The sequence below is a fragment of the Triturus cristatus genome, chromosome 6 (assembly GCF_964204655.1).
Source record: "Triturus cristatus chromosome 6, aTriCri1.1, whole genome shotgun sequence".
NCBI lineage: Eukaryota > Metazoa > Chordata > Amphibia > Caudata > Salamandridae > Triturus > Triturus cristatus.
The window spans coordinates 501,767,543-501,781,863 of record NC_140589.1 but is presented as its reverse complement, the minus strand read 5'-3'; the positions used below and the strand labels follow the sequence as shown (position 1 = coordinate 501,781,863).

The window sequence follows — 14,321 nt, the reverse complement described above, 5'->3', positions numbered from 1 at the left end:
AGGGCCATGGAAAGACCTGAAGGCAGCTCCGCTTTCCTTCAAGCACTCCAGTGCTGAGTCCGCCTTGTCTCCGAAGAGACAGGTACTATCAAAGTGCATGTCTGTAAACACAGCCTGGACATCCCCTGAAAAGCCAGTCATTCTCAGCCAGTTGTGATACTGTAAGGCCACCGACAAAGAAACTGTTCTGCTTAGTGAATCAGTAGTGTCCAGCCCACATCAGATTGTGAATTTAGCTGGGCCCCTCCCATCAGTCATAGATTGGGAGAGTACGGTCTGGACCTCCCCAGGACCATAAGCAGCACCTGTGCAACCAAATCCCAGAATTAATGGGAGTAACAGCCCAAAAGGCATGCAGTGTTGAATGACCACAGTGCCAGGCTGGCGGAAGAAACTTTTTTTGCCCAAGGTGTCCAGCCTTTTGTATTTTCTATCCGGTGGGATGGTAGGGAATGCACCAGTATTTACTTGGGAAGTGGAGGCTTGGACCAGCAAGCTCTCCAGAGTAGGGGGCTGTATGAGCAAAACTGGCGTCCCCTGGGTTGGCGCAACGGTGGCAGGCAATTTCCTTTTCACAGAAGCCCCTGTTGAGGGCTTGGACCAGGCCCTGAGCAGGATGTACATTGCCTCATAACATTCTCGGAGATGGGCGGGGGTCCCTCTGGCTCCTGGAAACTTGGGGAAGTGCATAGATGGCTTAGGCACAAGCACACCCGTGAAGTCAACCCTCAAGTGATGACGCTCCCTTATCTCGCTGAATGACATCAACGGTTGGGACGAAGTCGCAGACCTCTTAAACTTCTTACTCTTGTTCTTCTTGGGAAACTTAACAAAGTGGGATGACTTAAATTGTGATGAAGATCAAGGGCTCTACGATTGATCCTGTACCTTCCTATCGACCGGGATCAAGACCCTTGTGTTGTCACAAGTCGAGCGGCAAGGAGTTTGAGAGATGGCTTCCACAAGGCATTGGGGTGAATGGCCCAACAATTGAAGCAAGCCTTGGTGTCGTGGTTGCGCTAGAGACATCAGAGACAGAAGAGGTTCTGGTCCGTCACTGACATTTGTCGGTGACAGGTGCCACGGGGCTTGAATCCAGCCTTCCTTTACATCAATGCCACACTAAGAGACAAGTCTCAAAAAGCTTCAACAAAAGGTAAAAAAAGAACAGTAGGTGTCTCCGGATCTGCGCTGACTGGTGCAGAAAGAAAAGAACTGATGCCAGCGCACTGGGGTGGCGCCTATATAGGCAGCACACACATCACTTCTGTTGTGGATGCCGCCACCACCACATGGAGCCAAACAACGTCACCTACCACTGCGCAGAGGTACTGCTAACAAATACATTTCTGGATTCAGTCTGGTTACTGTGGATAATTCTAAGGTGAGGAATCTGCGGCTAGAAGTCTATATCAGATTTTAGGGTTAATGTGTATTATGAGGGAACACAGATTCAGTATTCTATTGTTATTGTGCCTGGACATAAGGATTCTCCCCATGACAGCAAGAGTTATCTTGTGTACAAACATTGTACTCTGCAAATGCTGTAAAAATATTGTATCCTTGTGAATGTAGCATGAACAGAAAATTAGGTCATATGAATAAAATGGCAACACTGGCAACACGTTTTCCAAAACACTGGGGGTGGAGTGAGTTGAGTGATGCCTAATACCTTGAAAACATGTTTTAGTTGCCAATCAACCGGGTCTCGGTTAGCTTAGAAAACACAGTTTGCAACTGATTGTTCCAGACACTACAGCACAAAATGTTACATCTCCATAAGTATTGAAATGCAACATGTATCAGTGAAGGGCATCCCCAAGAGTAACTCTGATGTGGCCTTTGATGGTGGTTCTCCCCTCAACAAAGTTTGGGTCAGTTGCGCCTCCATGCCTGCGGGTGCAGAGAAACTCACTTGGTAGACAGCTGATCCGTGGGAGGAACTGGTTAGTGGTGTTTGCGTATAAAAGACGTTTCTATTATACTTATCGTCTCACCTCTTCAAGAAGATCTCTCTTCTATAAAATTAACTCATGGTTGTTTCATATTCCTCATTCTTTTCATTTGACTGAAAGATGACAGAACTTTTGCTCAATGTTTTAAACCTCATGATGCCCTTACCATTAACAACAGCACTTATTGTTAAGAATTTAAAACTCATCCAATTCACCAATTATTCACTGAGCTCCGTTTGAAGTCAAATAGTAGAAGTTACATTTCTGTCAATTTCTGTTGAAGCACACACATTCTCCATGTTCAGGAATGGCAGACGTTTGTGTGCGCCCTGAGTCAACAAACTCAAACAGGGTTCCCCCATTATAAGGACCTGTCTGAAAAGTTTGCAGAAATGCCCTGCAAGGAATGAGAAAACACATTAGGCACAGCATCTAGCACAATCTAATGGCATTAGCTATGTTAGATTCCTCGTTATTAATAGATAGTCTTGCTTCAAATTCTATCAACTTGTTGCAGCATCATTGCAAGGCCGGGAAAGCATGGGGTCTGGGGAATGAGGACTCATTTGCCCCTTCCCCCTTCCTGAGAGGCTTGAATCAGTCGAGTTTTTTTTCTTCCAATTGGTCAGTCAACTTTAACATTTTTCACCAGTTTAAAATCAGCTAAATCACTAGGTGGTCTGGTGGTTCTGGTGTGCTACTAATAAATTCCAACAGAAAGAGGGCCATAGAGAAGGCTGCAGGCATCTTCTGGCTTATTTTCTTCTCTTTCGATTCATTTGCCAGTGGCGCTTTGATCCACACCACCACTACTACTATCTCAAAGTGAGTTAAAGCTCAATATGTGCCTGAATAACTAATGTCACTGGTAGATGTGCATTTTCGGTCCTGTACAATTTGTACCTCACCCTCAAAAGACACTTAATGATACCCTTTCCAGAGTTCATTTGTAAGCATCTTCAGAGTTGATAAGCATTTGTAAAATATTTATTAATACCTGCAAAGTTCTACTTCTGGTGGTGTCCTAAAAGGTTTTATTGACTACCTCACAGACACACCTATCCTTCAGTTTATACACCCTTAACCTTCTCTTGGAAGCCTGCACTTTGACAGGTGGGCTTTTTTTTTACAGGAGCAAATGGTTTTCCGCATTGGATTCCTAGATCTGTGAAATAGGATTCTTTAAGATATAGTATTATTTTTTTGCCGATAGGTGGCACACATTTATACAAAAATAAATCGAGCCCTCTGTCAGCCAGTAAATCTAATAAAAGCTATTCCGTTATAGCTGCCAACCTACTTTAATGGTAAAGATTTTCTTTTGTAGTCTGCAAGCTACGTCTATGCACTTAGAGCACATCAAGGCGAATGCATAATAGAAAGGAGGAAAATATAAGCTGTCCAAGAAAAATAACATCTCGTTTCATGCTTCATTGTCATGCAGTTCTATCTCTAAATATCTGCAACTTAAGTTGTTTCACTCGAGTTCTAAATAATATGAAACAATAAAATGGCACATCTTGTGCTGTGAGTGGCTGAGATTATTCAAGCATCTCGAACATCACTTTTCGTTTTCTTTTTACTTGTATGAAATTTTGGGGAAAAGCTACAGGCACTGACTGCATCTATGTTTTGAAATTAAGCATTCTTCCGGGGAATGCTTTATAAATATTCACACTCTCCTCTTCTAGATTACTGCATTCCGAAGGCGTTGCCTCATGCTCGCAAGGGAAGGTGTAACGAGCAATCAGCCATTCCCACTATTATAGGAGCACAGAGCAACCCGTGACCTTTCCTGATGATGCTATCGCTTGAGGGATGTCGCCCCGCACGTTCGCGTCTATGAAAGTCTTGATCAAAGCGGGACCGTCTACGTACCTAGCAACGAAAGAGCAGCATCTCGCATAATCATGAATGATTTATTCGCCGGCCCTATCACCGGAGGAGCAACTAACCATAGGGAGACCGCATGTTCGCGTTCTGCAACATCTGCTAGCCGCTCACTGCAAAAATAATTAACATTCTGAGCTGGTCACTGAGAAATAGCTTCAGCTAACAATGGCGCGAAAAGGTCAAAGCAAGGAAATGAAACAGGTTATTCACATGTATTTTTGGACGGAGGTCCGGGAAGGTTACATTTACAACCATAAGTTGGTATCTCTGAGGTAGCAGAACATATGAGGATGTGGTCATGGGGACTTAAAGATGGATAGAGGCGGGAGCTAAGAGCCAAGGGGCCCCAATGTGAGACTATACACTATGGTTTGGTGTTTCCAGATGCATCATCATCACAGTGTCTGGAAATGTAATACCTGGTTTTACTAAGTGCACACCCAATAATACAGCGGCAGAAGAGGGGTGGAGGTTGTGGCAAAGGCTCAGAAAATGAGATGATAAAAGGGACCGATATTGGTCCTGGATTCGGGTTTAACATGCCGAAGTAGACCTAGAAAGTTACAGGTTTGTATGTTATTTTCCATTTCCAGGCCAATCTCTTAGAATGCCTGGTATGTGCAGGCCTGGGCGAATTGTTTAATTACGCTGGAATAATTCAAGTAATTTCTGGAGTAAAACATTATGCTTCTCATGCAAAATTCCCAAATTAATGCTGTTACACGACTTTGCATTATTACGCACCACCTGTGGTAAAAATTTACTGTGAATGTGACTTTTGGTAAAAATTTACCACAAACATATGGGCACAACAAACCAAAAGCGACTGTTAACGCAGTGTTTTTGTTTTGGGGTTTTTTTTGCGCAAAATGTGCCTTTGCTCTAAATGACAGATTTGCATTTCACAAAACTACAAGCAATTTTGCAGACATCTTGCTTACTTATACAAAAGAAAATTAAGCTAATTTTTCACACACCTAATTTACTGCTGTCGGGACCCCAACAGGAATTTGTGTTTGCAACTCCTTGGCATCTTTTCACTGAATAAAAGCCAACTTGGAATGAGGTCGAACGTCGTCGCTTTCAAAGGTATGGAGTTTCGTGGAGAAAGCACTGGGAGCAGTGCATAGAAGGCAGTAGTGTACTGGACATTACCAAACAACAGTGAACATTTGAGGTTAGCTTATCTAATTTCTTTCATGTTTCTGACCATTGTTAATATGGAGAGAGGGAAGCAGAGGAAAAATGCTGAAATGCATAAGAGGGTAAAAGTTGTTACATTAAACCTGCACTCCCTAAACTTTATTGACGAGGCCTCAGCTAAAGTATCCTGCTCAGTTTTGATGGCTTCATATCTAAAATGGAAAAATAACGAATATACTTCCTGATACAAAGATGTGGAGTGGCGGGATGGTAGTACGAAGACAGGGACAGGTAGTGTTTATGTGCAGCACGTTTTGTATTCATCATTTTAACTGCAGGATGTGCCTTCTATCCTGCTGTCAAAACATTCTGTGAGTAATGAGAGGCCCCCACCGCGCCTAGGGGAGGGGGGCGCTTAGTGGCATTTCGTACAAGAGGCCGCAGAGAGGCTGGGCCAGTGCACATCTGGGCAGGGCGAGTGGGAGGGGCCACTAGGAAACATTAGGAGGTAGGCAGGCACGTAGTGCGTCACTTAGGTACGCAGGCGGCCCCTCCAGGGGAAAAAGGGATAAGAATGCTGTTCACAAGGGGGAAGCCCCCTTTGTCCTCTTGCCTCGGGCGCCCAACAGGTCGCGGCCAGAAGCAAAGTTGGCGAGTTGCGACGGGCAACGGGGTGAGGGGGCCTCACAGCGTAGCAAAACAGGACTGACATGGTGGGTAGGTAGTACCGTTTGGTGGTCGTTTTAATAATTTAGTTTAGTATGGATGAAGTGTGTGACGGGCCGCGAGGAGCGGCAGGACGTCGTGGGTAAAGCGCGATAGAGGAAATCAGGGTTCGAGCCTCGAGGTCGCACCCACATCATGTGATTCTGGGCAAGTCACTTAACTCTCCCCGTGCCTGAATGGGTAATGTAAATACGAGGATATGTAAAGCGCTCCAATAACTTCGGGGACTGGCAGGGTGGCTTTTGATTCGGGGCAAATCACTTAACTCGAGAACTGATTCTGAAATAGAACAGTCACAAAAGTATTTTATGCCGAGTGTCTCGGTTTGTAACTGTCAAATTGCCCAACATGGGTGCTCGTGTTTGCTGTTTGATAATAGTCTGCTGGTGGATTCCGCTTATTCCAGTTCATCACATTGTGGCAGGGACACTCGGGCACTAACTACCTCAGACCTTAAATGTGCCTGCCACAGCAGTTACTTAAACATTCAGGAAAAGGAGACATCCATAGGCAATCATTCTTACTTTCCCGATACAGCCCCCTGAAAAACCCTTACCGTGGCATGTGGTGCTTGGAATAGTTGGGTAGATTTGTTTGCGATTTTCAGTCGTCCGTGCATTGTAGAAACATGCTCAAAATATAACACCGCTATCTCAAGGTACCTCTCCCTCCTACAACCAAGCCTTAAAAATGTAAAGCGCGCCAATAACTTCGGGGGCTGGCAGGGTGGGTAGTTGAGACCGTTTGGCGGTCGAGTTTTAAAAAATTAAGTTTAATACGGGTGAAGTGGGGGTCAAGCCGCGAGGCGCGGCAGGACGTGGGGGTAAAGCGCAGTAGAGGAAACCAAGGTTCGAGCCTCGAGGTCGCGCCCACATCCTTTGTTTTCGGGCAATTTACTTAATCTCCCCGGACCTGAACGTGTAAGGCAAATACGGGGCAGTTTGGCGGTCGTGTTCCAGACATGCCAGCCCTCCCGATTCAGGCGGTAGACTACCGATTTCAAGGCTAGTCTCCCGCCTCCCGATTCAAGCATCCCGAAACCCGATTCCTCGGGTTTTCAGCGGACAGGATTGGTAATGTAGAAAGTGCTAATTCTTCCAGCAAAAGTCAGAGTGGCGATACAGGGGTTCTAGAAGGGGTGAACAACCAACAAAGCCTCATTAACAAGCGAATGGTCTTTTAAAGACCTGTGCAGTACTCAGGGGCGGCTGGGTGTGCAAAGCTGTTGCAGTCCGGGCTGCCACACAAAAGGGGAGGGGGGTGGGGGGGGGGTTGTATGCACTGCCAGCAACCTGCCAGACCAGTGCACAACCCTTGCATCACCCTCTCTCTGCCTGCCATTGCGCTCCATGCTTCTGAACGATAAGGAAAAACGGGTATTTGCGTTTCAAAAGTCCGATCCGGCAGCAGCACACTTCCAAAGCACATACATGACAGTAACCCGATTCAAGGCCCCATTCTCCCGTTTTTTCTCAAAATCTCCCACTTTGCTCTTCTGAACTGTTGGCATGTATGGTTTTTCAGCAATTGAATTTACTACGGAGGAAGTGGGTGACGGGCCGCGAGGCGCGGCAGGACATTTTTGTGGGTAAAGCGCAATAGAGGAATTCAGGGTGCGAGCCTCGAGGTCGCGCCCACATCCTTTGTTTTCGGGCAATTTACTTAATCTCCCCGGACCTGAACGTGTAAGGCAAATACGGGGCAGTTTGGCGGTCGTGTTCCAGACATGCCAGCCCTCCCGATTCAGGCGGGAGACTACCGATTTCAAGGCTAGTCTCCCGCCTCCCGATTCAAGCATCCCGAAACCCGATTCCTCGGGTTTTCAGCGGACAGGATTGGTAATGTAGAAAGTGCTAATTCTTCCAGCAAAAGTCAGAGTGGCGATACAGGGGTTCTAGAAGGGGTGAACAACCAACAAAGCCTCATTAACAAGCGAATGGTCTTTTAAAGACCTGTGCAGTACTCAGGGGCGGCTGGGTGTGCAAAGCTGTTGCAGTCCGGGCTGCCACACAAAAGGGGAGGGGGGTGGGGGGGGGGTTGTATGCACTGCCAGCAACCTGCCAGACCAGTGCACAACCCTTGCATCACCCTCTCTCTGCCTGCCATTGCGCTCCATGCTTCTGAACGATAAGGAAAAACGGGTATTTGCGTTTCAAAAGTCCGATCCGGCAGCAGCACACTTCCAAAGCACATACATGACAGTAACCCGATTCAAGGCCCCATTCTCCCGTTTTTTCTCAAAATCTCCCACTTTGCTCTTCTGAACTGTTGGCATGTATGGTTTTTCAACAATTGAATTTACTACAGAGGAAGTGTGTGACGGGCCACGAGGCGCGGCAGGACGTTTTTGTGGGTAAAGCGCAATAGAGGAATTCAGGGTTCGAGCCTCGAGGTCACGCCCACATCCTTGGTTTACGGGCACATCGCTTAATCTCCCTGGACCTGAACGTGTAAGGCAAATGCGGTGCTAGGTGAAGCGCTCCAATACCTTCAGGTCGAGTTCGCGCTATATATAAAAAAAAAAAAACAGCCGGGAGGCAGCTTGGTGGGGAAACAAACGCAGGATTGTAAGGACGGCTTAGTGGGATGTGGTGAACGGGGGGCCAGTTACCGCGCTATGGATTTATCCTTTTACTATATGCTATGACATTTCGCCACTGTTTATTACGCCTGCATCGAAGAATGGTTGGGCTAGGACATTGCAACGGCAGGGGTAGGGAAGGATTCCTGTTTAAAAAAAAAAAAAGAGTAAAAGGTAGCTCTCGAACATATAATGTTAATGGTGATAATCTCATGGGTATCCACACTAAACACCCATAACCTCCCCTACCTGCTTGGTGATACATGCTGCCTACATTTGATGTAGGTCGCAGTACTAAACGCATACTAGCTAAGGAAAGGCATGTGGCTTAGTTCATACGAGTATCTGGGATCATTGTAAAAATAATACGTAGAAAATACCAATCCGGAGCATGAGGGTTTTCAGTTAATAATATGACCTGGGCCTTTATACATCAGGGGCTTAGAGTGTTCCCTGGGGTGGGGTGATCCTTGGCAAGTGGTTCGTTTGCAGGGGAAAGCGCAGAAGCATACCTAGCAGCATTCAAACAATACTTTTGGGAGATTAAGAGGATGTTTTAAGTATTATAGAAGTTTCGTGCATAATGTGATAACCACCGCCCATTTTGTATGATGTCAGTTCAATCTTGGATTAGCTCATTAAAGATAGGGGAGATGTTGTAGATGAGCTAGGTTTCAATATTTTTGAATGTCTATAGCTCATAAAAATAAAGGTGTGCAAGCATTATTAGTGCTTATGTGAAAAAGTTGCTGGATTCTTAACACTGTAGTTTAAGTTCTCCAAAGAAGGGCAACCACGAAAACACTGAACACCAATATTCAGTGAACCTGATTCTAGGTGTGAGAAGGTAGTTAAGATAGATCTGTAAATTTCATTTTTCAATCCTTCCAGTCCCTGACAAGCATCAAAGTATTAGCAATCACAGTGATTATTTACTTTTGTCAAACTTATGGTTTTATCATGGATCTTACTTACTGAAATGGAACAAGGTTGCTAAACAAGATGGACAGTAAATGGAAATCAAAATGACCTCCGAGCCAGGCGAAATGAAGGGGCATTTCCAATATTCTTTCCATGCAGTCAGTCTGCACGGCCATTGGCCTCCAAGACTGTTGTCAGAAAAGGGAGCTATCAAAAAGACATGCTTTACTTTTTCATTTATGAATACAGTCCTGTGAAAAGGTTGCTTTCACCTACATTTTTATAAATACTTGTTTTGAAAGGTGGTTTATTAGTGGGAGCAGGTAGGTGCCTACAACTAGTAATAATGCCACAATCACAAATAAGGTCCAGCCAAGTTTTCGAAAAATGAATCCGTGCTCAACCCTTGGTAGCTTGGCTGCGAGCAGACAGGCTTAACTTACAAGACAGGTGTGTAAAGCACTTAATATCACCAAAACAGTGAATAAGTATGACACAAAACACAAAAATCCAACACCAACTTATGAAAATAGGAAATATTTTTTTATTAAAATGACACCAAAACAACTCAAAACCAATGGAGAGATATGAATTTTGAAAGATTACGTCAAACTAGCGCTTAGAAGCAAATAGCGCACAAAGGGTTCCAAAAGGATGTGTTGGACCAGCACAAAGTCAAGAGTTCAGTCTGCCCGCGAAGTGACACTTTTACACTTACTTCCAGAAGTGCAGAAAAGAGGTCCACAGCACCAGCCAAGGGTTCAGAAGCTCTGGTTTGCCTCCTGGGGTCAGGGACTACAGGTCCCACAATGTATCTGGTCAATCCAAGTAAAATCCAGCTGGAGTTGTCCTCATTGTCGATGTTGCAGGGAGCCCTTCCAGCATCTTTCCATCTGTTGCTGATCAGGGAACCCACTCCTTATCCTTTAAGACAGGCAAAGTCCTTTTGTTGTGAAGCCTTGTAGGTGCAGCAGGTGCTGTCCTTTTGAGTGCCGTCCTCTCTTGTGCAGTCCAAAAATTCAGCAGGGCAGTCCTTCTCCAGTAGTTTCTTTTGGGTCTTTGAGGTTCCTCAACACCAGCCTAGAGTCCAGAAGCTCCGATTTGCTTCTTAGAGGTTTGGGACTACAATTCCCACAATGTACCTAGTCAAAACTTTAAAAGTCCAGGTAAAGCTGATCAGCTGCGCTTGTCTTGATGGATTTGATGCAGGTGACATCTTGAAGCTCTTTTGTACCAGTTGCCTTCAGGGAGTCTACTCTTTAATCCTTTTGAAGCCAGACAAAGTCCCCTTTTCTGAAACCCAAAGTGAGCAGCGGGTGCAGTCCTTGTGGGTGCTGCCCTCTTGTGGCGCAGACCAGGGGTTCAGCAGGGCAGTTCTTCTTCTCTTGATATTTCAGGCAGAGATCTGGGTTGCTGGACAGCTCTGCCACATTTATCCAGGCTTCTGGGCTGGCAATCTGGGTGGCACCCCTGAGCAATGAGGTTCAGAATACCACCCTCAGTGATGGCCAATTCCCCTGAAGTGTGCCATATTCTTGTCCCAGAAAGCACTGTTCCCTAAAAATCAAAATAGAGAAAATCTCTCCTGGAGCTTAAGGTCTGGATAAACCAACATACAGGTGTCGCTAACTTTACCAGCACGTCCTTCCCAGCCCTCTGCTAATTCAATTACAAGAGCTTCCATCTAGCCTGGGGTGCAGGAAGTGAGGGCGGGCCTGGTTCTTGTCCTTAATGTCTTTCTCCCTTTCAAGACCAGTTTGGCTACCAAGCTCCTTGCTGCTGTTTTCTCTGCAACAGTAGATCTCCACCCACCAGATGTGTCCTTTGTATCAGCCTAGTCCACTTCACACCTAATCAAGAGTGCTTGGCTCAGCCTGTCAAAGGTTTGCCAATCCGGAGAGGCGGCTGGAGGGCAGAATTGAGGCCCATCAGAAAATCAAGTTCTATAACTTGCTTTCTGTAATAGTTATTATAAATCCAACCTTGGCAAGTTGCTGGATTTAGCGCAACTTACATTTTCATACTTTGAAGTATTATTTTAGCTCAATCCTGCCAATAGTTAGACTTTATTCATGTTAAATAAATCCTTCCCATGTTAGCCTATGGAGGTAATGCATTACAGTGGGGAAAGAACGAAATTGGTAGTTTTCCCTTACCAGGGCTTATAAAATATATTTCATAATGTTCCTGATTATTTCAACATGTCACCCTACCCTTGGGGCACCAAGGGTAGACCTTAGGGGTGGGTGACTTAAATGTGAAAATAAGAGAGTTTAAGACTTTATAAGTACCTTTAAGTCCAAAGTCGATTTGGACATAGTTTTATTTAATGCAAAGCAGGGCTGGCTTTTAAAATGACAGCAGACAACACAGCAGTGCACACTTAAGTACATTAAATCAACTGGGCCTCTGAGCCTACATGCCCTACCATATACAAGGGACTTACAGGTAGGCTGCCAGTACCAATTGTAATCATACCTAATTACCATGTTCCTTTTACACAGAGCATAGGCCTTGAGTCTGGTTAGCAGAGCCCGGGAAACAATCAGAGTCAGAAAACTAGCATCTAATATTCAAAAAGGGGGCAAAAAGTGGGGGGACACTGCAAAAAGCCCTAGTTTCCAACAGCTTGAAAACTAGGAGCCTAACCAATGATACGGCTGCATTCCTGTGTACCATATTCTGCTTCTAAGTTTGCTTTGATAAACGTGCTAGGCAAGCAAATTGAAGTGTTACCAATTAAATTAATAATGGGAAAACGTGCACCCGGTGAGTTTCTCAGAGTCAACCACATAATGACATCTAGCATGTGTCCACAAACATTGTGAATTATGTGCAGCCTGTGGCACAAAAGCAGTGACAACACAGGTTCTTTTGTCATTGCCATGCAATGGCAAGTGCAATTTCCACGAGCCTCCCATGAGACGCAGCAGAGTAAAGGTAATAATATGTTGTACTGAAAGCATATATGTGTGCAGTACAAGAACCCCCATATCCCATTCCCGCTCTTTTTTTTTATTTTAAGGAGCATCATATATAAATAGTACATATTTTCTATCCCATGCAGGTGATTCTCTACCGCCATGACTGCCGACTCCTAACATCCACTCTTTCCCGTGAAAGAGCATGCCAATGCTCAATGGTCGAGATGTGACACAACATACCTCTGAGCCCACAATAAAATGGAACATGTACTTGGTCAACATAACATTCATTTTAGCTTCCTCCACAAGAACTTGGTGCCCTTACACAGAAGCCCAATTTGATTGTGACATCATTGTCTTGCGTTACAAGCTCCATGACACAGTAGTAAAGTGGTATGTATTTATGCTAGATAAAGAGAACATCCACTAACTATCAGTGAGAATGTTAAAAATATGTGACACAATCGACTGAGGGATCTATATGGGACTGCCACCAGAAAAGAATCCATCATATAATTCCTTACATGATTGATACTTTCTGAAAGCCATAACAGATAAATGTTTATCAATTACATAGGAGGTGTTTCTCTATATGCATATTTATTTGGCATAGACGTTCCTACTCTTTCTAAGACTTCAAAACACTTCAAAAGCAGGGGGGCGTGGCTTGCGCGCCGCTGCGAGATGGCGGATCGCGCTTGAGCTCCGTAAAGAGCAGGGGCCGACGGAGACATTTCTGCCGCTGAGGAATGCCCTGTTCAGCGCAGAGGATGACATCCTGCCTGGGAAACTGCCGTGTACGCCACAAGGGTCTTTTCTGGTGATGAAGAGTGGCCAGACTCCATATTTCGGCATTTTGAGGTGGCGCTTCATGTCTGCACGAGCGGCCGCCATTTTGTTTCTTCTGTGAGGGAGTTTGTACTATCACCTCTTCACGACGACGCTACTGGTCTGTCCTGTCAGGAATGGAGGCATACAGGAGCTGGTGACGTTTTTTCACTTTTCTTGAGTTTATTTTGTTTTTTTCTGCCGCCTATTGTAGTGCTGCCCACTGCGTGTTTTTTTTTTTTTGTGGGTTCTGCTACTTTATTTTTCATCAGACGCACTGCCACTTCCCTATGTGAGACTTCCTTGCTCTTGGCCTGATTTTGGTTGTTTTCAGGTGTCGGTGTGTGCCTACTGGCGCCTGCAGCACGTGAGTTTTTTTTTTTTTTTTTGTGTGGTGTTTTTTTCTGACGGGGATCGCCTGCCATAATCTCTACTCGGCTCTTTTGATGCAAGTACATTATTCCTTCCTGTTCATTTTTCCTCTCGCACATTGAGTGTTTTACAGCCCCTGACATTTCTTGCTCTCGCTCTATCTGTGGAGGTGTATTTTGTTCCTGTGGAGGTGGTTTGCCCTATGGCTGAGAATATGGCCCCTTCACCGAATGCTAAAGACGTTAAGGACTCTAAAGCATCTCTTAAGAGGTCCAAACAGGTATCCCCAACTCCTGAGTCTGCTCCTAAAAACACTAATTCGACTCTTGAGTCCATCCTGACGCGCCTTAATGAGGTCTATGAAATTGCGCAGTCTACTAAGACAAATACAGATTTACTGCAGGTGGAGGTATTAGCCATCAGGAATGATTTCAAGGCCCTTTCCCTTCGTGTCTCAGGTACAGAAGCACGGATTAGTGGCGCAGAGGATACCATGCAAAAGCACTCTAGATCTCTCACGCAGATAGGGCGTTCCATGGCTGCATTGAGGAAAGACCTCACTGAACAAGAGGATCGTAATCGTAGATCCAACCTGCGTATTTTTGGTCTTCCAGAGGAGGTTGAGAAAGATTCATCTTCCATGATTGAGTTTCTTTATCAATGGATTCCATCTACACTACAAATTTCTTTCAATAAAGATTTTGAACTGGAACGGGCACACCGTGTCCCCTCCTTTCGCCCCAAGTCTGCTACGCAACCAAGGGCGATAATTTTTAAACCGCTGCGTCATCAACATACAGAGCAGATTTTGGCCCATATGCGGAAGGTTAGAGCTGTCTCTTGGAATGGCCATCGTATCTCAATTTCTCAAGACTTTGCCAGGGACACGGTGATAAGGAGAAAGGGTTTTCTTAATCTCCGGAAGCGTTTGTCTGAGATGAATATCCCCTTCTCTTTTGCTGGTCCCTCAAAATTCCG

General features: G+C 45.2%; 1 protein-coding gene and 1 long non-coding RNA gene across 3 annotated transcripts in view; one reads left to right on the top strand and one right to left on the bottom strand.

The window, feature by feature from the left end:
• The window catches only part of COL19A1 (collagen type XIX alpha 1 chain), a 2,198,704-nt gene that overhangs the window by 275,683 nt on the left and 1,908,700 nt on the right, over window positions 1-14,321 (bottom strand). The window lies entirely within an intron of this gene.
• Window positions 5,602-14,321, top strand: part of LOC146817329 (uncharacterized) — a 76,553-nt gene continuing 67,833 nt past the window's right edge. Inside the window, exon 1 of the long non-coding RNA XR_014962966.1 lies at window positions 5,602-5,704. This is a non-coding gene — a long non-coding RNA (uncharacterized LOC146817329). The remainder of the gene's footprint in view (window positions 5,705-14,321) is intronic.